We start from the raw sequence: 25,203 nt of genomic DNA on the forward strand, positions 1-25,203 counted from the left end.
CACAACACCTGTCTTGTCTGTTCTCAACACACTGACCTGGCTTTACTGTTCTCAACACACAACACCTGGCTTTACTGTTCTCAACACACAATACCTGGCTTTACTCCTCTCCACACACAACACCTAGCTTTACTGTTCTCAACACACAACACCTGGCTTTACTGTTATCACTACACAACACCTGGTTTAACTGTTCTCAACACACAACACCTGGCTTTACTGTTCTCACCACACAACACCTGGCTTTACTGTTCTTAACACACAACACCTGGCTTTACTGTTCTCACCACACAACACCTGGCTTTTCTGTTCTCAACACACAACACCTGGTTTTACTGTTCTCAACACACAACACCTGGCTTTACTGTTCTCAACACACTGACCTAGCTTTATTGTTCTCAACACACAACACCTGGCTTTACTGTTCACAACACACAACACCTGGCTTTACTGTTCTCAACACACAACACCTGGCTTTACTGTTCTCATCACACAAAACCTGGCTTTACTGTTCTCAACACACAACACCTAGCTTTACTGTTCTCACCACACAACACCTGGCTTTACTGTTCTCAACACACAACACCTGGCTTTACTGTTCTTAACACACAACACCTGGCTTTACCGTTCTCAACACACAACACGTAGCTTTACTGTTCTCACCAAACAACACCTGGCTTTACTGTTCTCAATACACAACACCTGGCTTTACTGTTCTCAAAACACAACACCTGGCTTTACTGTTCTCAACACAACACCTGGCTTTACTGTTCTTAACACACAACACCTGGCTTTACTGTTCTCACCACACAACACCTGGTTTTACTGTTCTCAACACACAACACCTGACTTGTCTGTTCTCAACACACTGACCTGGCTTTACTGTTCACAACACACAACACCTGGCTTTACTCCTCTCAACACACATCACCTGGCTTTACTGTTCACAACACACAACACCTGGCTTTACTGTTCTCACCACACAACACCTGGCTTTACTGTTCTCAACACACAACATCTGGCATTACTGTTCTCAACACACAACACCTGGCTTTACTGTTCTCAACACACAACACTTGGCTTTACTGTTCTCAACACACAACATCTGGCATTACTGTTCTCAACACACAACACCTGGCTTTACTGTTCTCAACACACACAACACCTGGCTTTACTGTTCTCAACACACAACACCTGGCATTACTGTTCTCAACACACAACACTTTGTTTTATTGTTCTCAACACACAACACCTGGCTTTACTGTTCTCAACACACAACACATGGCTCTACTGTTCTAAACACACAACCCCTGGCTTTACTATTCTCAACACACAACACCTGGCTTGTCTGTTCCCACTACACAACACCTGGCTTTTCTGTTCTCAACACACAACACCTGGCTTGTTTGTTCTCACCACACAACACCTGGCTTGTCTGTTCTCACCACACAACACCTGGTTTGTCTGTTCTCACCACACAGCACCTGGTTTGTCTGTTCTCACAACACAACACCTGGCTTTACTGTTCTCAACATACAACACCTGGCTTTGCTGTTCTAAACACACAACACCTAACTTTACTGTTCTCACCACACAACACCTGGCTTTACTGTTCTCAACACACAACACCTAGCTTTACTGTTCTCAACACACAAGACCTGGATTTACTGTTCTCAACACACAACACCTGGCTTTTCTGTTCTTAACACACAACACCTGGCTTTACTGTTCTCACCACACAACACCTGGCTTTACTGTTCTCACCACACAACACCTGGCTTGTATGTTCTCACCACACAACACCTGGCTTGTCTGTTCTCAAAACACAACACCTGGCTTTACTGTTCTCAATACACAACACCTGGCTTTACTGTTCTCACCACACAACACCTGGCTTTACTGTTCTTAACACACAACACCTGGCTTTACTGTTCTCACTACACAACACCTGGCTTGTCTGTTCCCACCACACAACACCTGCCTTTTCTGTTCTCAACATACAACACCTGCTTTTACTGTTCTCAACACACAACACCTGGCTTTACTGTTCTCAACACACTGACCTGGCTTTATTGTTCTCAACACACAACACCTGGCTTTACTGTTCACAACACACAACACCTGGCTTTACTGTTCTCACCACACAACACCTGGCTTTACTGTTCTCACCACACAACACCTGGCTTTACTGTTCTCAAAACACAACACCTAGCTTTACTGTTCTCACCACACAACACCTGGCTTTACTGTTCTCAACACACAACACCTGGCTTTACTGTTCTTAACACACAACACCTGGCTTTACTGTTCTCAACACACAACATCTAGCTTTACTGTTCTCACCACACAACACCTGGCTTTACTGTTCTCACCACACAACACCTGGCTTTACTGTTCTCAACACAACACCTGGCTTTACTGTTCTCAACACACAACACCTGGCTTTACTGTTCTCACCACACAACACCTGGCTTTACTGTTCTCACCACACAACACCTGACTTTACTGTTCTCACCACACAACACCTCGCTTTACTCTTCTCAACACACAACACCTGGCTTTACTGTTCTCAACACACAACACCTAGTTTTACTGTTCTCAACACACAACACCTGGCTTTACTGTTCTCAACACACAACACCTGGCTTTACTGTTCTCAACACACAACACCTCGCTTTACTGTTCTCAACACACACAACACCTGGCTTTACTGTTCTCAACACACAACACCTGGCTTTACTGTTCTCAACATACAACACCTGGTTTTACTGTTCTCAACACAAAACACCTGGCTTTACAATTCTCAACACACAACACCTGGCTTTACTGTTCTCAACATACAACGCCTGGTTTTACTGTTCTCAACACACAACACCTGGCTTTACTGTTCTCAACACACAACACCTAACTTGTCTGTTCCCACCACACAACACCTGGCTTTTCTGTTCTTAACACACAACACCTGGTTTTACTGTTCTCAACACACAACACCTGACTTGTCTGTTCTCAACACACTGACCTGGCTTTACTGTTCTCAACACACAACACCTGGCTTTACTCCTCTCTACACACAATACCTGGCTTTACTGTTCTCAACACACAAAACCTGGCTTTACTGTTCTCACCACACAACACCTGGTTTTAGTGTTCTCAACACACAACACCTGGCTTTATTGTTCACAACACACAACACCTGGCTTTACTGTTCTCACCACACAACACCTGGCTTTACTGTTCTTAACACACAACACCTGGCTTTACTGTTCTCACCACACAACACCTGGCTCTACTGTTCTCAACACACAACACCTGGGTTTACTGTTCTCAACACACAACACCTAGCTTTACTGTTCTCAACACACACAACACCTGGCTTTACTGTTCTCAACACACACAACAAATGGCTTTACTGTTCTCAACATACAACACCTGGTTTTACGGTTCTCAACACACAACACCTGGATTTACTGTTCTCAACACAAAACACCTGGCTTTATTGTTATCAACATACAACACCTGGCTTTACTGTTCTCAACACACAACACTTGGCCTGTCTGTTCCCACCACACAACACCTGGCTTTTCTGTTCTCAACACACAACACCTGGTATTACTGTTCTCAACACACAACACCTGACTTGTCTGTTCTCAACACACTGACCTGGCTTTACTGTTCTCAACACACAACACATGGCTTTACTCCTCTCTACACACAACACCTGGCATTACTGTTCTCAACACACAACACCTGGCTTTACTGTTCTCACCACACAACACCTGGTTTTACTTTTCCCAACACACAACACCTGGCTTTACTGTTCACAACACACAACACCTGGCTTTACTGTTCTCACCACACAACACCCGGCTTTACTGTTCTTAACACACAACACCTGGCTTGTCTGTTCTCACCACACAACATCTGGCTTTACTGTTCTCACCACACAACATCTGGCTTTACTGTTCTCTCCACACAACACCTGGCTTTAATGTTCTCAACACACAACACCTGGCTTTACTGTTCTCAACACACAACACCTGGCTTTACTGTTCTCAACACAACACCTGGCTTTACTGTTCTCAACACACAACACCTGGCTTTACTGTTCTCACCACACAACACCTGGCTTTACTGTTCTCACCACACAACACCTGACTTTACTGTTCTCTCCACACAACACCTCGCTTTACTCTTCTCAACACACAACACCTGGCTTTACTGTTCTCAACACACAACACCTAGTTTTACTGTTCTCAACACACAACACCTGGCTTTACTGTTCTCAACACACAACACCTGGCTTTACTGTTCTCAACACACAACACCTCGCTTTACTGTTCTCAACACACACAACACCTGGCTTTACTGTTCTCAACACACAACACCTGGCTTTACTGTTCTCAACATACAACACCTGGTTTTACTGTTCTCAACACAAAACACCTGGCTTTACTATTCTCAACACACAACACCTGGCTTTACTGTTCTCAACATACAATACCTGGTTTTACTGTTCTCAACACACAACACCTGGCTTTACTGTTCTCAACACACAACACCTAACTTGTCTGTTCCCACCACACAACACCTGGCTTTTCTGTTCTTAACACACAACACCTGGTTTTACTGTTCTCAACACACAACACCTGACTTGTCTGTTCTCAACACACTGACCTGGCTTTACTGTTCTCAACACACAACACCTGGCTTTACTCCTCTCTACACACAACACCTGGCTTTACTGTTCTCAACACACAAAACCTGGCTTTACTGTTCTCACCACACAACACCTGGTTTTAGTGTTCTCAACACACAACACCTGGCTTTATTGTTCACAACACACAACACCTGGCTTTACTGTTCTCACCACACAACACCTGGCTTTACTGTTCTTAACACACAACACCTGGCTTTACTGTTCTCACCACACAACACCTGGCTCTACTGTTCTCAACACACAACACCTGGCTTTACTGTTCTCAACACACAACACCTAGCTTTACTGTTCTCAACACACACAACACCTGGCTTTACTGTTCTCAACACACACAACAAATGGCTTTACTGTTCTCAACATACAACACCTGGTTTTACGGTTCTCAACACACAACACCTGGATTTACTGTTCTCAACACAAAACACCTGGCTTTATTGTTATCAACATACAACACCTAGCTTTACTGTTCTCAACACACAACACTTGGCCTGTCTGTTCCCACCACACAACACCTGGTTTTTTCTGTTCTCAACACACAACACCTGGTATTACTGTTCTCAACACACAACACCTGACTTGTCTGTTCTCAACACACTGACCTGGCTTTACTGTTCTCAACACACAACACATGGCTTTACTCCTCTCTACACACAACACCTGGCATTACTGTTCTCAACACACAACACCTGGCTTTACTGTTCTCACCACACAACACCTGGTTTTACTTTTCCCAACACACAACACCTTGCTTTACTGTTCACAACACACAACACCTGGCTTTACTGTTCTCACCACACAACACCCGGCTTTACTGTTCTTAACACACAACACCTGGCTTGTCTGTTCTCACCACACAACATCTGGCTTTACTGTTCTCACCACACAACATCTGGCTTTACTGTTCTCTCCACACAACACCTGGCTTTAATGTTCTCAACAAACAACACCTGGCTTTACTGTTCTCAACACACAACACCTGGCTTTACTGCTCTCAACACACAACACCTGGCTTTACTGTTCTCAACACACACAACACCTGGCTTTACTGTTCTCAACACACAACACCTGGCTTCACTGTTCTCAACATACAACACCTTCTTTTACTGTTCTCAACACACAACACCTAACTTTACTGTTCTCAACACACAACACATGGCTTTACTGTTCTTAACATACAACACCTGGCTTTACTGTTCTCAACACACAACACCTGGCTTGTCTGTTCCCACCACACAACACCTGGCTTTTCTGTTCTCAACACACAACACCTGGTTTTACTGATCTCAACACACAACACCTGACTTGTCTGTTCTCAACACACTGACCTGGCTTTACTGTTCTCAACACACAACACCTGGCTTTACTCCTCTCTACACACAACACCTGGCTTTACTGTTCTCAACACACAACACATGGCTTTACTCCTCTCTACACACAACACCTGGCATTACTGTTCTCAACACACAACACCTGGCTTTACTGTTCTCACCACACAACACCTGGTTTTACTTTTCCCAACACACAACACCTGGCTTTACTGTTCACAACACACAACACCTGGCTTTACTGTTCTCACCACACAACACCCGGCTTTACTGTTCTTAACACACAACACCTGGCTTGTCTGTTCTCACCACACAACATCTGGCTTTACTGTTCTCACCACACAACATCTGGCTTTACTGTTCTCTCCACACAACACCTGGCTTTAATGTTCTCAACACACAACACCTGGCTTTACTGTTCTCAACACACAACACCTGGCTTTACTGTTCTCAACACAACACCTGGCTTTACTGTTCTCAACACACAACACCTGGCTTTACTGTTCTCACCACACAACACCTGGCTTTACTGTTCTCACCACACAACACCTGACTTTACTGTTCTCTCCACACAACACCTCGCTTTACTCTTCTCAACACACAACACCTGGCTTTACTGTTCTCAACACACAACACCTAGTTTTACTGTTCTCAACACACAACACCTGGCTTTACTGTTCTCAACACACAACACCTGGCTTTACTGTTCTCAACACACAACACCTCGCTTTACTGTTCTCAACACACACAACACCTGGCTTTACTGTTCTCAACACACAACACCTGGCTTTACTGTTCTCAACATACAACACCTGGTTTTACTGTTCTCAACACAAAACACCTGGCTTTACTATTCTCAACACACAACACCTGGCTTTACTGTTCTCAACATACAATACCTGGTTTTACTGTTCTCAACACACAACACCTGGCTTTACTGTTCTCAACACACAACACCTAACTTGTCTGTTCCCACCACACAACACCTGGCTTTTCTGTTCTTAACACACAACACCTGGTTTTACTGTTCTCAACACACAACACCTGACTTGTCTGTTCTCAACACACTGACCTGGCTTTACTGTTCTCAACACACAACACCTGGCTTTACTCCTCTCTACACACAACACCTGGCTTTACTGTTCTCAACACACAAAACCTGGCTTTACTGTTCTCACCACACAACACCTGGTTTTAGTGTTCTCAACACACAACACCTGGCTTTATTGTTCACAACACACAACACCTGGCTTTACTGTTCTCACCACACAACACCTGGCTTTACTGTTCTTAACACACAACACCTGGCTTTACTGTTCTCACCACACAACACCTGGCTCTACTGTTCTCAACACACAACACCTGGCTTTACTGTTCTCAACACACAACACCTAGCTTTACTGTTCTCAACACACACAACACCTGGCTTTACTGTTCTCAACACACACAACAAATGGCTTTACTGTTCTCAACATACAACACCTGGTTTTACGGTTCTCAACACACAACACCTGGATTTACTGTTCTCAACACAAAACACCTGGCTTTATTGTTATCAACATACAACACCTAGCTTTACTGTTCTCAACACACAACACTTGGCCTGTCTGTTCCCACCACACAACACCTGGTTTTTCTGTTCTCAACACACAACACCTGGTATTACTGTTCTCAACACACAACACCTGACTTGTCTGTTCTCAACACACTGACCTGGCTTTACTGTTCTCAACACACAACACATGGCTTTACTCCTCTCTACACACAACACCTGGCATTACTGTTCTCAACACACAACACCTGGCTTTACTGTTCTCACCACACAACACCTGGTTTTACTTTTCCCAACACACAACACCTGGCTTTACTGTTCACAACACACAACACCTGGCTTTACTGTTCTCACCACACAACACCCGGCTTTACTGTTCTTAACACACAACACCTGGCTTGTCTGTTCTCACCACACAACATCTGGCTTTACTGTTCTCACCACACAACATCTGGCTTTACTGTTCTCTCCACACAACACCTGGCTTTAATGTTCTCAACAAACAACACCTGGCTTTACTGTTCTCAACACACAACACCTGGCTTTACTGCTCTCAACACACAACACCTGGCTTTACTGTTCTCAACACACACAACACCTGGCTTTACTGTTCTCAACACACAACACCTGGCTTTACTGTTCTCAACATACAACACCTGGTTTTACTGTTCTCAACACACAACACCTAACTTTACTGTTCTCAACACACAACACATGGCTTTACTGTTCTTAACATACAACACCTGGCTTTACTGTTCTCAACACACAACACCTGGCTTGTCTGTTCCCACCACACAACACCTGGCTTTTCTGTTCTCAACACACAACACCTGGTTTTACTGATCTCAACACACAACACCTGACTTGTCTGTTCTCAACACACTGACCTGGCTTTACTGTTCTCAACACACAACACCTGGCTTTACTCCTCTCTACACACAACACCTGGCTTTACTGTTCTCAACACACAACACCTGGCTTTACTGTTCTCACCACACAACACCTGGCTTTACTGTTCTCACCACACAACACCTGGCTTTACTGTTCTTAACACACAACACCTGGCTTTACTGTTCTCACCACACAACACCTGGCTCTACTGTTCTCAACACACAACACCTGGCTTTACTGTTCTCAACACACAACACCTGGCTTTACTGTTCTCAACACACACAACACCTGGCTTTACTGTTCTCAACACACACAACACCTGGCTTTACTGTTCTCAACATACAACACCTGGTTTTACGGTTCTCAACACACAACACCTGGATTTACTGTTCTCAAAACAAAACACCTGGCTTTATTGTTCTCAACATACAACACCTGGCTTTAATGTTCTCAACACACAACACCTGGCTTGTCTCTTCCCACCACACAACACCTGTCTTTTCTGTTCTCAACACACAACACCTGGTATAACTGTTCTCAACACACAACACCTGACTTGTCTGTTCTCAACACACTGACCTGGCTTTACTGTTCTCAACACACAACACATGGCTTTACTCCTCTCTACACACAACACCTGGCATTAGTGTTCTCAACACACAACACCTGGCTTTACTGTTCTCACCACACAACACCTGGTTTTACTTTTCTCAACACACAACACCTGGCTTTACTGTTCACAACACACAACACCTGGCTTTACTGTTCTCACCACACAACACCTGGCTTTACTGTTCTCAACACACAACACCTGGCTTTACTCTTCTAAACACAACACCCCGCTTTACTGTTCTCAACACACAACACCTGGCATTACTGTTCTCAACACACAACACCTTGTTTTATTGTTCTCACCACACAATACCTGGCTTTACTGTTCTCAACACACAAGACCTGGATTTACTGTTCTCAACACACAACACCTGACTTGACTGTTCTCAACACACAACACCTGGCTTTACTGTTCTCAACACACAACACCTGGCTTTACTGTTCTCAACACACAACACCTGACTTTTCTGTTCTCAACACACAACACCTGGCTTTACTGTTCTCAACACACAACACCTGGCTTTACTGTTCTCAACACACAACACTTGACTTTACTGTTCTCAACATACATCACCTGGCTTTACTGTTCTCAACATACAACACTTGGTTTTACATTTCTCAACACACAACACCTGGCTTTACTGTTCTCAACACACAACACCTGGCTTTACTGTTCTCAACATACAACACCTGGCTTTACTGTTCTCAACACACAACACCTGGCTTGTCTGTTCCCACCACACAACACCTGGTTTTTCTGTTCTCAACACACAACACCTGGTTTTACTGTTCTCAACACACAACACCTAGCTTGTCTGTTCTCAACACACTGACCTTGCTTTACTGTTGTCATCACACAACACCTGGCTTTACTCCTCTCAACACACAATACCTGGCTTTACTGTTCTCAACACACAACACCTGGCTTTACTGTTCTTACCACACAACACCTGGCTTTACTGTTCTCAACACACAACACCTGGCTTTACTGTTCACAACACACAACACCTGGCTTTACTGTTCTCACCACATAACACCTGGCTTTACTGTTCTCAACACACAACACCTGGCTTTACTGTTCTCACCACACAACACCTGACTTTACTGTTCTCAACACACAACACCTGGCTTTCCTGTTCACAGCACAAAACACCTGACTATACTGTTCTCAACACACAACACCTGACTTTACTGTTTTCAACACACAACACCTGGCTTTACTGTTCTCACCACACAACACTTGGCTTTACTGTTCTCAACACACAACACCTGGCTTTACTGTTCTCACCACACAACACCTGGCTTTACTGTTCTAAACACACAACACCTGGCTTTACTCTTCTAAACACAACACCCCGCTTTACTGTTCTCACCACACAATACCTGGCTTTACTGTTCTCAACACACAAGACCTGGATTTACTGTTCTCAACACACAACACCTGACTTGACTGTTCTCAACACACAACACCTGGCTTTACTGTTCTCAACACACAACACCTGGCTTTACTGTTCTCAAAACACAACACCTGGCTTTTCTGTTCTCAACACACAACACCTGGCTTTACTGTTCTCAACACACAACACCTGGCTTTACTGTTCTCAACATACAACACCTTCTTTTACTGTTCTCAACACACAACACCTAACTTTACTGTTCTCAACACACAACACATGGCTTTACTGTTCTTAACATACAACACCTGGCTTTACTGTTCTCAACACACAACACCTGGCTTGTCTGTTCCCACCACACAACACCTGGCTTTTCTGTTCTCAACACACAACACCTGGTTTTACTGATCTCAACACACAACACCTGACTTGTCTGTTCTCAACACACTGACCTGGCTTTACTGTTCTCAACACACAACACCTGGCTTTACTCCTCTCTACACACAACACCTGGCTTTACTGTTCTCAACACACAACACATGGCTTTACTCCTCTCTACACACAACACCTGGCATTACTGTTCTCAACACACAACACCTGGCTTTACTGTTCTCACCACACAACACCTGGTTTTACTTTTCCCAACACACAACACCTGGCTTTACTGTTCACAACACACAACACCTGGCTTTACTGTTCTCACCACACAACACCCGGCTTTACTGTTCTTAACACACAACACCTGGCTTGTCTGTTCTCACCACACAACATCTGGCTTTACTGTTCTCACCACACAACATCTGGCTTTACTGTTCTCTCCACACAACACCTGGCTTTAATGTTCTCAACACACAACACCTGGCTTTACTGTTCTCAACACACAACACCTGGCTTTACTGTTCTCAACACAACACCTGGCTTTACTGTTCTCAACACACAACACCTGGCTTTACTGTTCTCACCACACAACACCTGGCTTTACTGTTCTCACCACACAACACCTGACTTTACTGTTCTCTCCACACAACACCTCGCTTTACTCTTCTCAACACACAACACCTGGCTTTACTGTTCTCAACACACAACACCTAGTTTTACTGTTCTCAACACACAACACCTGGCTTTACTGTTCTCAACACACAACACCTGGCTTTACTGTTCTCAACACACAACACCTCGCTTTACTGTTCTCAACACACACAACACCTGGCTTTACTGTTCTCAACACACAACACCTGGCTTTACTGTTCTCAACATACAACACCTGGTTTTACTGTTCTCAACACAAAACACCTGGCTTTACTATTCTCAACACACAACACCTGGCTTTACTGTTCTCAACATACAATACCTGGTTTTACTGTTCTCAACACACAACACCTGGCTTTACTGTTCTCAACACACAACACCTAACTTGTCTGTTCCCACCACACAACACCTGGCTTTTCTGTTCTTAACACACAACACCTGGTTTTACTGTTCTCAACACACAACACCTGACTTGTCTGTTCTCAACACACTGACCTGGCTTTACTGTTCTCAACACACAACACCTGGCTTTACTCCTCTCTACACACAACACCTGGCTTTACTGTTCTCAACACACAAAACCTGGCTTTACTGTTCTCACCACACAACACCTGGTTTTAGTGTTCTCAACACACAACACCTGGCTTTATTGTTCACAACACACAACACCTGGCTTTACTGTTCTCACCACACAACACCTGGCTTTACTGTTCTTAACACACAACACCTGGCTTTACTGTTCTCACCACACAACACCTGGCTCTACTGTTCTCAACACACAACACCTGGCTTTACTGTTCTCAACACACAACACCTAGCTTTACTGTTCTCAACACACACAACACCTGGCTTTACTGTTCTCAACACACACAACAAATGGCTTTACTGTTCTCAACATACAACACCTGGTTTTACGGTTCTCAACACACAACACCTGGATTTACTGTTCTCAACACAAAACACCTGGCTTTATTGTTATCAACATACAACACCTAGCTTTACTGTTCTCAACACACAACACTTGGCCTGTCTGTTCCCACCACACAACACCTGGTTTTTCTGTTCTCAACACACAACACCTGGTATTACTGTTCTCAACACACAACACCTGACTTGTCTGTTCTCAACACACTGACCTGGCTTTACTGTTCTCAACACACAACACATGGCTTTACTCCTCTCTACACACAACACCTGGCATTACTGTTCTCAACACACAACACCTGGCTTTACTGTTCTCACCACACAACACCTGGTTTTACTTTTCCCAACACACAACACCTGGCTTTACTGTTCACAACACACAACACCTGGCTTTACTGTTCTCACCACACAACACCCGGCTTTACTGTTCTTAACACACAACACCTGGCTTGTCTGTTCTCACCACACAACATCTGGCTTTACTGTTCTCACCACACAACATCTGGCTTTACTGTTCTCTCCACACAACACCTGGCTTTAATGTTCTCAACAAACAACACCTGGCTTTACTGTTCTCAACACACAACACCTGGCTTTACTGCTCTCAACACACAACACCTGGCTTTACTGTTCTCAACACACACAACACCTGGCTTTACTGTTCTCAACACACAACACCTGGCTTTACTGTTCTCAACATACAACACCTGGTTTTACTGTTCTCAACACACAACACCTAACTTTACTGTTCTCAACACACAACACATGGCTTTACTGTTCTTAACATACAACACCTGGCTTTACTGTTCTCAACACACAACACCTGGCTTGTCTGTTCCCACCACACAACACCTGGCTTTTCTGTTCTCAACACACAACACCTGGTTTTACTGATCTCAACACACAACACCTGACTTGTCTGTTCTCAACACACTGACCTGGCTTTACTGTTCTCAACACACAACACCTGGCTTTACTCCTCTCTACACACAACACCTGGCTTTACTGTTCTCAACACACAACACCTGGCTTTACTGTTCTCACCACACAACACCTGGCTTTACTGTTCTCACCACACAACACCTGGCTTTACTGTTCTTAACACACAACACCTGGCTTTACTGTTCTCACCACACAACACCTGGCTCTACTGTTCTCAACACACAACACCTGGCTTTACTGTTCTCAACACACAACACCTGGCTTTACTGTTCTCAACACACACAACACCTGGCTTTACTGTTCTCAACACACACAACACCTGGCTTTACTGTTCTCAACATACAACACCTGGTTTTACGGTTCTCAACACACAACACCTGGATTTACTGTTCTCAACACAAAACACCTGGCTTTATTGTTCTCAACATACAACACCTGGCTTTAATGTTCTCAACACACAACACCTGGCTTGTCTCTTCCCACCACACAACACCTGTCTTTTCTGTTCTCAACACACAACACCTGGTATAACTGTTCTCAACACACAACACCTGACTTGTCTGTTCTCAACACACTGACCTGGCTTTACTGTTCTCAACACACAACACATGGCTTTACTCCTCTCTACACACAACACCTGGCATTAGTGTTCTCAACACACAACACCTGGCTTTACTGTTCTCACCACACAACACCTGGTTTTACTTTTCTCAACACACAACACCTGGCTTTACTGTTCACAACACACAACACCTGGCTTTACTGTTCTCACCACACAACACCCGGCTTTACTGTTCTTAACACACAACACCTGGCTTGTCTGTTCTCACCACACAACATCTGGCTTTACTGTTCTCACCACACAACATCTGGCTTTACTGTTCTCTCCACACAATACCTGGCTTTACTGTTCTCAACACACAACACCTGGCATTACTGTTCTCAACACACAACACCTGGCTTTACTGTTCTCAACACACAACACCTGGCTTTACTGTTCTCAACACACAACACCTGGCTTTACTGCTCTCAACACACAACACCTGGCTTTACTTTTCTCAACATACACAACACGGGGCTTTACTGTTCTCAACACACAACACCTGGCTTTACTATTCTCACCACACAACACCTGGCTTGTCTGTTCCCACCACACAACACCTGGCTTTTCTGTTCTCAACACACAACACCTGGTTTTACTGTTCTCAACACACAACACCTGACTTGTCTGTTCTCAACACACTGACCTGGCTTTACTGTTCACAACACACAACACCTGGCTTTACTCCTCTCAACACACAACACTTGGCTTTACTGTTCACAACACACAACACCTGGCTTTACTGTTCTCACCACACAACACCTGGCTTTACTGTTCTCAACACACAACATCTGGCATTACTGTTCTCAACACACAACACCTGGCTCTACTGTTCTAAACACACAACCCCTGGCTTTACTGTTCTCAACACACAACACCTGGCTTGTCTGTTCACACTACACAACACCTGGCTTTTCTGTTCTCAACACACAACACCTGGTTTTACTGTTCTCAACACACAACACCTGGCTTGTCTGTTCTCAACACACTGACCTTGCTTTACTGTTGTCATCACAGAACACCTGGCTTTACTCCTCTCAACACACAATACTAGGCTTTACTGTTCTCAGCACACAACACCTGGCTTTACTGTTCTTACCACACAACACCTGGCTTTACTGTTCTCAACGCACAACACCTGGCTTTACTGTTCACAACACACAACACCTGGCTTTACTGTTCTCACCACACAACATCTGGCTTTACTGTTCTCAACACACAACACCTGGCTTTACTGTTCTCACCACACAACACCTGACTTTACTGTTCTCAACACACAACACCTGGCTTTCCTGTTCACAGCACAAAACACCTGACTATACTGTTCTCAACACACAACACCTGACTTTACTGTTCTCAACACACAACACCTGGCTTTACTGTTCTCACCACACAACACTTGGCTTTACTGTTCTCACCACACAACACCTGGCTTTACTGTTCTCACCACACAACACCTGGCTTTACTGTTCTCAACACACAACACCTGGCTTTACTCTTCTAAACACAACACCCCGCTTTACTGTTCTCAACACACAACACCTGGCATTACTGTTCTCAACACACAACACTTTGTTTTATTGTTCTCACCACACAATACCTGGCTTTACTGTTCTCAACACACAAGACCTGGATTTACTGTTCTCAACACACAACACCTGACTTGACTGTTCTCAACACACAACACCTGGCTTTACTGTTCTCAACACACAACACGTGGCTTTACTGTTCTCAACACACAACACCTGACTTTTCTGTTCTCAACACACAACACCTGGCTTTACTGTTCTCAACACACAACACCTGGCTTTACTGTTCTCAACACACAACACTTGACTTTACTGTTCTCAACATACATCACCTGGCTTTACTGTTCTCAACATACAACACTTGGTTTTACATTTCTCAACACACAACACCTGGCTTTACTGTTCTCAACACACAACACCTGGCTTTACTGTTCTCAACATACAACACCTGGCTTTACTGTTCTCAACACACAACACCTGGCTTGTCTGTTCCCACCACACAACACCTGGTTTTTCTGTTCTCAACACACAACACCTGGTTTTACTGTTCTCAACACACAACACCTAGCTTGTCTGTTCTCAACACACTGACCTTGCTTTACTGTTGTCATCACACAACACCTGGCTTTACTCCTCTCAACACACAATACCTGGCTTTACTGTTCTCAACACACAACACCTGGCTTTACTGTTCTTACCACACAACACCTGGCTTTACTGTTCTCAACACACAACACCTGGCTTTACTGTTCACAACACACAACACCTGTCTTTACTGTTCTCACCACATAACGCCTGGCTTTACTGTTCTCAACACACAACACCTGGCTTTACTGTTCTCACCACACAACACCTGACTTTACTGTTCTCAACACACAACACCTGGCTTTCCTGTTCACAGCACAAAACACCTGACTATACTGTTCTCAACACACAACACCTGACTTTACTGTTTTCAACACACAACACCTGGCTTTACTGTTCTCACCACACAACACTTGGCTTTACTGTTCTCAACACACAACACCTGGCTTTACTGTTCTCACCACACAACACCTGGCTTTACTGTTCTAAACACACAACACCTGGCTTTACTCTTCTAAACACAACACCCCGCTTTACTGTTCTCACCACACAATACCTGGCTTTACTGTTCTCAACACACAAGACCTGGATTTACTGTTCTCAACACACAACACCTGACTTGACTGTTCTCAACACACAACACCTGGCTTTACTGTTCTCAACACACAACACCTGGCTTTACTGTTCTCAAAACACAACACCTGGCTTTTCTGTTCTCAACACACAACACCTGGCTTTACTGTTCTCAACACACAACACCTGGCTTTACTGTTCTCAACACACAACACTTGACTTTACTGTTCTCAACACACATCACCTGGCATTACTGTTCTCAACATACAACACTTTGTTTTACATTTCTCAACACACAACACCTGGCTTTACTGTTCTCAACACACAACACCTGGCTTTACTGTTCTCAACATACAACACCTGGCTTTACTGTTCTCAACACACAACACCTGGCTTGTCTGTTCCCACCACACAACACCTGGTTTTTCTGTTCTCAACACACAACACCTGATTTTACTGTTCTCAACACACAACACCTGTCTTGTCTGTTCTCAACACACTGACCTGGCTTTACTGTTCTCAACACACAACACCTGGCTTTACTGTTCTCAACACACAATACCTGGCTTTACTCCTCTCAACACACAACACCTAGCTTTACTGTTCTCAACACACAACACCTGGCTTTACTGTTATCACTACACAACACCTGGTTTAACTGTTCTTAACACACAACACCTGGCTTTACTGTTCTCACCACACAACACCTGGCTTTACTGTTCTTAACACACAACACCTGGCTTTACTGTTCTCACCACACAACACCTGGCTTTTCTGTTCTCAACACACAACACCTGGTTTTACTGTTCTCAACACACAACACCTGGCTTTACTGTTCTCAACACACTGACCAAGCTTTATTGTTCTCAACACACAACACCTGGCTTTACTGTTCACAACACACAACACCTGGCTTTACTGTTCTCAACACACAACACCTGGCTTTACTGTTCTCATCACACAAAACCTGGCTTTACTGTTCTCAACACACAACACCTAGCTTTACTGTTCTCACCACACAACACCTGGCTTTACTGTTCTCAACACACAACACCTGGCTTTACTGTTCTTAACACACAACACCTGGCTTTACCGTTCTCAACACACAACACGTAGCTTTACTGTTCTCACCAAACAACACCTGGCTTTACTGTTCTCAATACACAACACCTGGCTTTACTGTTCTCAAAACACAACACCTGGCCTTACTGTTCTCAACACAACACCTGGCTTTACTGTTCTTAACACACAACACCTGGCTTTACTGTTCTCACCACACAACACCTGGTTTTACTGTTCTCAACACACAACACCTGACTTGTCTGTTCTCAACACACTGACCTGGCTTTACTGTTCACAACACACAACACCTGGCTTTACTCCTCTCAACACACATCACCTGGCTTTACTGTTCACAACACACAACACCTGGCTTTACTGTTCTCACCACACAACACCTGGCTTTACTGTTCTCAACACACAACATCTGGCATTACTGTTCTCAACACACAACACCTGGCTTTACTGTTCTCAACACACAACACTTGGCTTTACTGTTCTCAACACACAACATCTGGCATTACTGTTCTCAACACACAACACCTGGCTTTACTGTTCTCAACACACACAACACCTGGCTTTACTGTTCTCAACACACAACACCTGGCATTACTGTTCTCAACACACAACACTTTGTTTTATTGTTCTCAACACACAACACCTGGCTTTACTGTTCTCAACACACAACACATGGCTCTACTGTTCTAAACACACAACCCCTGGCTTTACTATTCTCAACACACATCACCTGGCTTGTCTGTTCCCACTACACAACACCTGGCTTTTCTGTTCTCAACACACAACACCTGGCTTGTTTGTTCTCACCACACAACACCTGGCTTGTCTGTTCTCACCACACAACACCTGGTTTGTCTGTTCTCACCACACAGCACCTGGTTTGTCTGTTCTCACAACACAACACCTGGCTTTACTGTTCTCAACATACAACACCTGGCTTTGCTGTTCTAAACACACAACACCTAACTTTACTGTTCTCACCACACAACACCTGGCTTTACTGTTCTCAACACACAACACCTAGCTTTACTGTTCTCAACACACAAGACCTGGATTTACTGTTCTCAACACACAACACCTGGCTTTTCTGTTCTTAACACACAACACCTGGCTTTACTGTTCTCACCACACAACACCTGGCTTTACTGTTCTCACCACACAACACCTGGCTTGTATGTTCTCACCACACAACACCTGGCTTGTCTGTTCTCAAAACACAACACCTGGCTTTACTGTTCTCAATACACAACACCTGGCTTTACTGTTCTCACCACACAACACCTGGCTTTACTGTTCTTAACACACAACACCTGGCTTTACTGTTCTCACTACACAACACCTGGCTTGTCTGTTCCCACCACACAACACCTGCCTTTTCTGTTCTCAACATACAACACCTGCTTTTACTGTTCTCAACACACAACACCTGGCTTTACTGTTCTCAACACACTGACCTGGCTTTATTGTTCTCAACACACAACACCTGGCTTTACTGTTCACAACACATAACACCTGGCTTTACTGTTCTCACCACACAACACCTGGCTTTACTGTTCTCACCACACAACACCTGGCTTTACTGTTCTCAAAACACAACACCTGGCTTTACTGTTCTCAATACACAACACCTGGCTTTACTGTTCTCAAAACACAACACCTGGCTTTACTGTTCTCAACACAACACCTGGCTTTACTGTTCTCAACACACAACACCTAGCTTTACTGTTCTCACCACACAACACCTGGTTTTACTGTTCTCACCACACAACACCTGGCTTTACTGTTCTCAACACACAACACCTGGCTTTACTGTTCTCAACACACAACACCTCGCTTTACTGTTCTCAACACAACACCTGGCTTTACTGTTCTCAACACACAACACCTGGCTTTACTGTTCTCACCACACAACACCTGGCTTTACTGTTCTCACCACACAACACCTGACTTTACTGTTCTCACCACACAACACCTCGCTTTACTCTTCTCAACACACAACACCTGGCTTTACTGTTCTCAACACACAACACCTAGTTTTACTGTTCTCAACACACAACACCTGGCTTTACTGTTCTCAACACACAACACCTGGCTTTACTGTTCTCAACACACAACACCTCGCTTTACTGTTCTCAACACACACAACACCTGGCATTACTGTTCTCAACACACAACACCTGGCTTTACTGTTCTCAACATACAACACCTGGTTTTACTGTTCTCAACACAAAACACCTGGCTTTACAATTCTCAACACACAACACCTGGCTTTACTGTTCTTAACATACAACGCCTGGTTTTACTGTTCTCAACACACAACACCTGGCTTTACTGTTCTCAACACACAACACCTAACTTGTCTGCTCCCACCACACAACACCTGGCTTTTCTGTTCTTAACACACAACACCTGGTTTTACTGTTCTCAACACACAACACCTGACTTGTCTGTTCTCAACACACTGACCTGGCTTTACTGTTCTCAACACACAACACCTGGCTTTACTCCTCTCTACACACAACACCTGGCTTTACTGTTCTCAACACACAAAACCTGGCTTTACTGTTCTCACCACACAACACCTGGTTTTAGTGTTCTCAACACACAACACCTGGCTTTATTGTTCACAACACACAACACCTGGCTTTACTGTTCTCACCACACAACACCTGGCTTTACTGTTCTTAACACACAACACCTGGCTTTACTGTTCTCACCACACAACACCTGGCTCTACTGTTCTCAACACACAACACCTGGGTTTACTGTTCTCAACACACAACACCTAGCTTTACTGTTCTCAACACACACAACACCTGGCTTTACTGTTCTCAACACACACAACAAATGGCTTTACTGTTCTCAACATACAACACCTGGTTTTACGGTTCTCAACACACAACACCTGGATTTACTGTTCTCAACACAAAACACCTGGCTTTATTGTTATCAACATACAACACCTGGCTTTACTGTTCTCAACACACAACACTTGGCCTGTCTGTTCCCACCACACAACACCTGGCTTTTCTGTTCTCAACACACAACACCTGGTATTACTGTTCTCAACACACAACACCTGACTTGTCTGTTCTCAACACACTGACCTGGCTTTACTGTTCTCAACACACAACACATGGCTTTACTCCTCTCTACACACAACACCTGGCATTACTGTTCTCAACACACAACACCTGGCTTTACTGTTCTCACCACACAACACCTGGTTTTACTTTTCCCAACACACAACACCTGGCTTTACTGTTCACAACACACAACACCTGGCTTTACTGTTCTCACCACACAACACCCGGCTTTACTGTTCTTAACACACAACACCTGGCTTGTCTGTTCTCACCACACAACATCTGGCTTTACTGTTCTCACCACACAACATCTGGCTTTACTGTTCTCTCCACACAACACCTGGCTTTAATGTTCTCAACACACAACACCTGGCTTTACTGTTCTCAACACACAACACCTGGCTTTACTGTTCTCAACACAACACCTGGCTTTACTGTTCTCAACACACAACACCTGGCTTTACTGTTCTCACCACACAACACCTGGCTTTACTGTTCTCACCACACAACACCTGACTTTACTGTTCTCTCCACACAACACCTCGCTTTACTCTTCTCAACACACAACACCTGGCTTTACTGTTCTCAACACACAACACCTAGTTTTACTGTTCTCAACACACAACACCTGGCTTTACTGTTCTCAACACACAACACCTGGCTTTACTGTTCTCAACACACAACACCTCGCTTTACTGTTCTCAACACACACAACACCTGGCTTTACTGTTCTCAACACACAACACCTGGCTTTACTGTTCTCAACATACAACACCTGGTTTTACTGTTCTCAACACAAAACACCTGGCTTTACTATTCTCAACACACAACACCTGGCTTTACTGTTCTCAACATACAATACCTGGCTTTACTGTTCTCAACACACAACACCTGGCTTTACTGTTCTCAACACACAACACCTAACTTGTCTATTCCCACCACACAACACCTGGCTTTTCTGTTCTTAACACACAACACCTGGTTTTACTGTTCTCAACACACAACACCTGACTTGTACTGTTCTCAACACACTGACCTGGCTTTACTGTTCTCAACACACAACACCTGGCTTTACTCCTCTCTACACACAACACCTGGCTTTACTGTTCTCAACACACAAAACCTGGCTTTACTGTTCTCACCACACAACACCTGGTTTTAGTGTTCTCAACACACAACACCTGGCTTTATTGTTCACAACACACAACACCTGGCTTTACTGTTCTCACCACACAACACCTGGCTTTACTGTTCTTAACACACAACACCTGGCTTTACTGTTCTCACCACACAACACCTGGCTCTACTGTTCTCAACACACAACACCTGGCTTTACTGTTCTCAACACACAACACCTAGCTTTACTGTTCTCAACACACACAACACCTGGCTTTACTGTTCTCAACACACACAACAAATGGCTTTACTGTTCTCAACATACAACACCTGGTTTTACGGTTCTCAACACACAACACCTGGATTTACTGTTCTCAACACAAAACACCTGGCTTTATTGTTATCAACATACAACACCTAGCTTTACTGTTCTCAACACACAACACCTTGGCCTGTCTGTTCCCACCACACAACACCTGGCTTTTCTGTTCTCAACACACAACACCTGGTATTACTGTTCTCAACACACAACACCTGACTTGTCTGTTCTCAACACACTGACCTGGCTTTACTGTTCTCAACACACAACACATGGCTTTACTCCTCTCTACACACAACACCTGGCATTACTGTTCTCAACACACAACACCTGGCTTTACTGTTCTCACCACACAACACCTGGTTTTACTTTTCCCAACACACAACACCTGGCTTTACTGTTCACAACACACAACACCTGGCTTTACTGTTCTCACCACACAACACCCGGCTTTACTGTTCTTAACACACAACACCTGGCTTGTCTGTTCTCACCACACAACATCTGGCTTTACTGTTCTCACCACACAACATCTGGCTTTACTGTTCTCTCCACACAACACCTGGCTTTAATGTTCTCAACACACAACACCTGGCTTTACTGTTCTCAACACACAACACCTGGCTTTACTGCTCTCAACACACAACACCTGGCTTTACTGTTCTCAACACACACAACACCTGGCTTTACTGTTCTCAACACACAACACCTGGCTTTACTGTTCTCAACATACAACACCTGGTTTTACTGTTCTCAACACACAACACCTAACTTTACTGTTCTCAACACACAACACATGGCTTTACTGTTCTTAACATACAACACCTGGCTTTACTGTTCTCAACACACAACACCTGGCTTGTCTGTTCCCACCACACAACACCTGGCTTTTCTGTTCTCAACACACAACACCTGGTTTTACTGATCTCAACACACAACACCTGACTTGTCTGTTCTCAACACACTGACCTGGCTTTACTGTTCTCAACACACAACACCTGGCTTTACTCCTCTCTACACACAACACCTGGCTTTACTGTTCTCAACACACAACACCTGGCTTTACTGTTCTCACCACACAACACCTGGCTTTACTGTTCTCACCACACAACACCTGGCTTTACTGTTCTTAACACACAACACCTGGCTTTACTGTTCTCACCACACAACACCTGGCTCTACTGTTCTCAACACACAACACCTGGCTTTACTGTTCTCAACACACAACACCTGGCTTTACTGTTCACAACACACAACACCTGGCTTTACTGTTCTCACCACACAACACCTGGCTTTACTGTTCTCAACACACAACACCTGGCTTTACTCTTCTAAACACAACACCCCGCTTTACTGTTCTCAACACACAACACCTTGCATTACTGTTCTCAACACACAACACTTTGTTTTATTGTTCTCACCACACAATACCTGGCTTTACTGTTCTCAACACACAAGACCTGGATTTACTGTTCTCAACACACAACACCTGACTTGACTGTTCTCAACACACAACACCTGGCTTTACTGTTCTCAACACACAACACCTGGCTTTACTGTTCTCAACACACAACACCTGACTTTTACTGTTCTCAACACACAACACCTGGCTTTACTGTTCTCAACACACAACACCTGGCTTTACTGTTCTCAACACACAACACCTGGCTTTTCTGTTCTCAACACACAACACCTGGCTTTACTGTTCTCAACATACATCACTTGGTTTTACATTTCTCAACACACAACACCTGGCTTTACTGTTCTCAACACACAACACCGTGCTTTACTGTTCTCAACATACAACACCTGGCTTTACTGTTCTCAACACACAACACCTGGCTTGTCTGTTCCCACCACACAACACCTGGTTTTTTCTGTTCTCAACACACAACACCTGGTTTTACTGTTCTCAACACACAACACCTGGCTTGTCTGTTCTCAACACACTGACCTTGCTTTACTGTTGTTATCACACAACACCTGGCTTTACTCCTCTCAACACACAATACCTGGCTTTACTGTTCTCAACACACAACACCTGGCTTTACTGTTCTTACCACACAACACCTGGCTTTACTGTTCTCAACACACAACACCTGGCTTTACTGTTCACAACACACAACACCTGGCTTTACTGTTCTCACCACACAACACCTGGCTTTACTGTTCTCAACACACAACACCTGGCTTTACTGTTCTCACCACACAACACCTGACTTTACTGTTCTCAACACACAACACCTGGCTTTCCTGTTCACAGCACAAAACACCTGACTATACTGTTCTCAACACACAACACCTGACTTTACTGTTCTCAACACACAACACCTGGCTTTACTGTTCTCACCACACAACACTTGGCTTTACTGTTCTCAACACACAACATCTGGCTTTACTGTTCTCACCACACAACACCTGGCTTTACTGTTCTCAACACACAACACCTGGCTTTACTCTTCTAAACACAACACCCCGCTTTACTGTTCTCACCACACAATACCTGGCTTTACTGTTCTCAACACACAAGACCTGGATTTACTGTTCTCAACACACAACACCTGACTTGACTGTTCTCAACACACAACACCTGGCTTTACTGTTCTCAACACACAACACCTGGCTTTACTGTTCTCAACACACAACACCTGACTTTTCTGTTCTCAACACACAACACCTGGCTTTACTGTTCTCAACACACAACACCTGGCTTTACTGTTCTCAACACACAACACTTGACTTTACTGTTCTCAACACACATCACCTGGCTTTACTGTTCTCAACATACAACACTTTGTTTTACATTTCTCTACACACAACACCTGGCTTTACTGTTCTCAACACACAACACCTGGCTTTACTGTTGTCAACATACAACACCTGGCTTTACTGTTCTCAACACACAACACCTGGCTTGTCTGTTCCCACCAC

Source organism: Procambarus clarkii, chromosome 3 (genome assembly GCF_040958095.1).
Source record: "Procambarus clarkii isolate CNS0578487 chromosome 3, FALCON_Pclarkii_2.0, whole genome shotgun sequence".
Classification (NCBI taxonomy): Eukaryota; Metazoa; Arthropoda; class Malacostraca; order Decapoda; family Cambaridae; genus Procambarus; species Procambarus clarkii.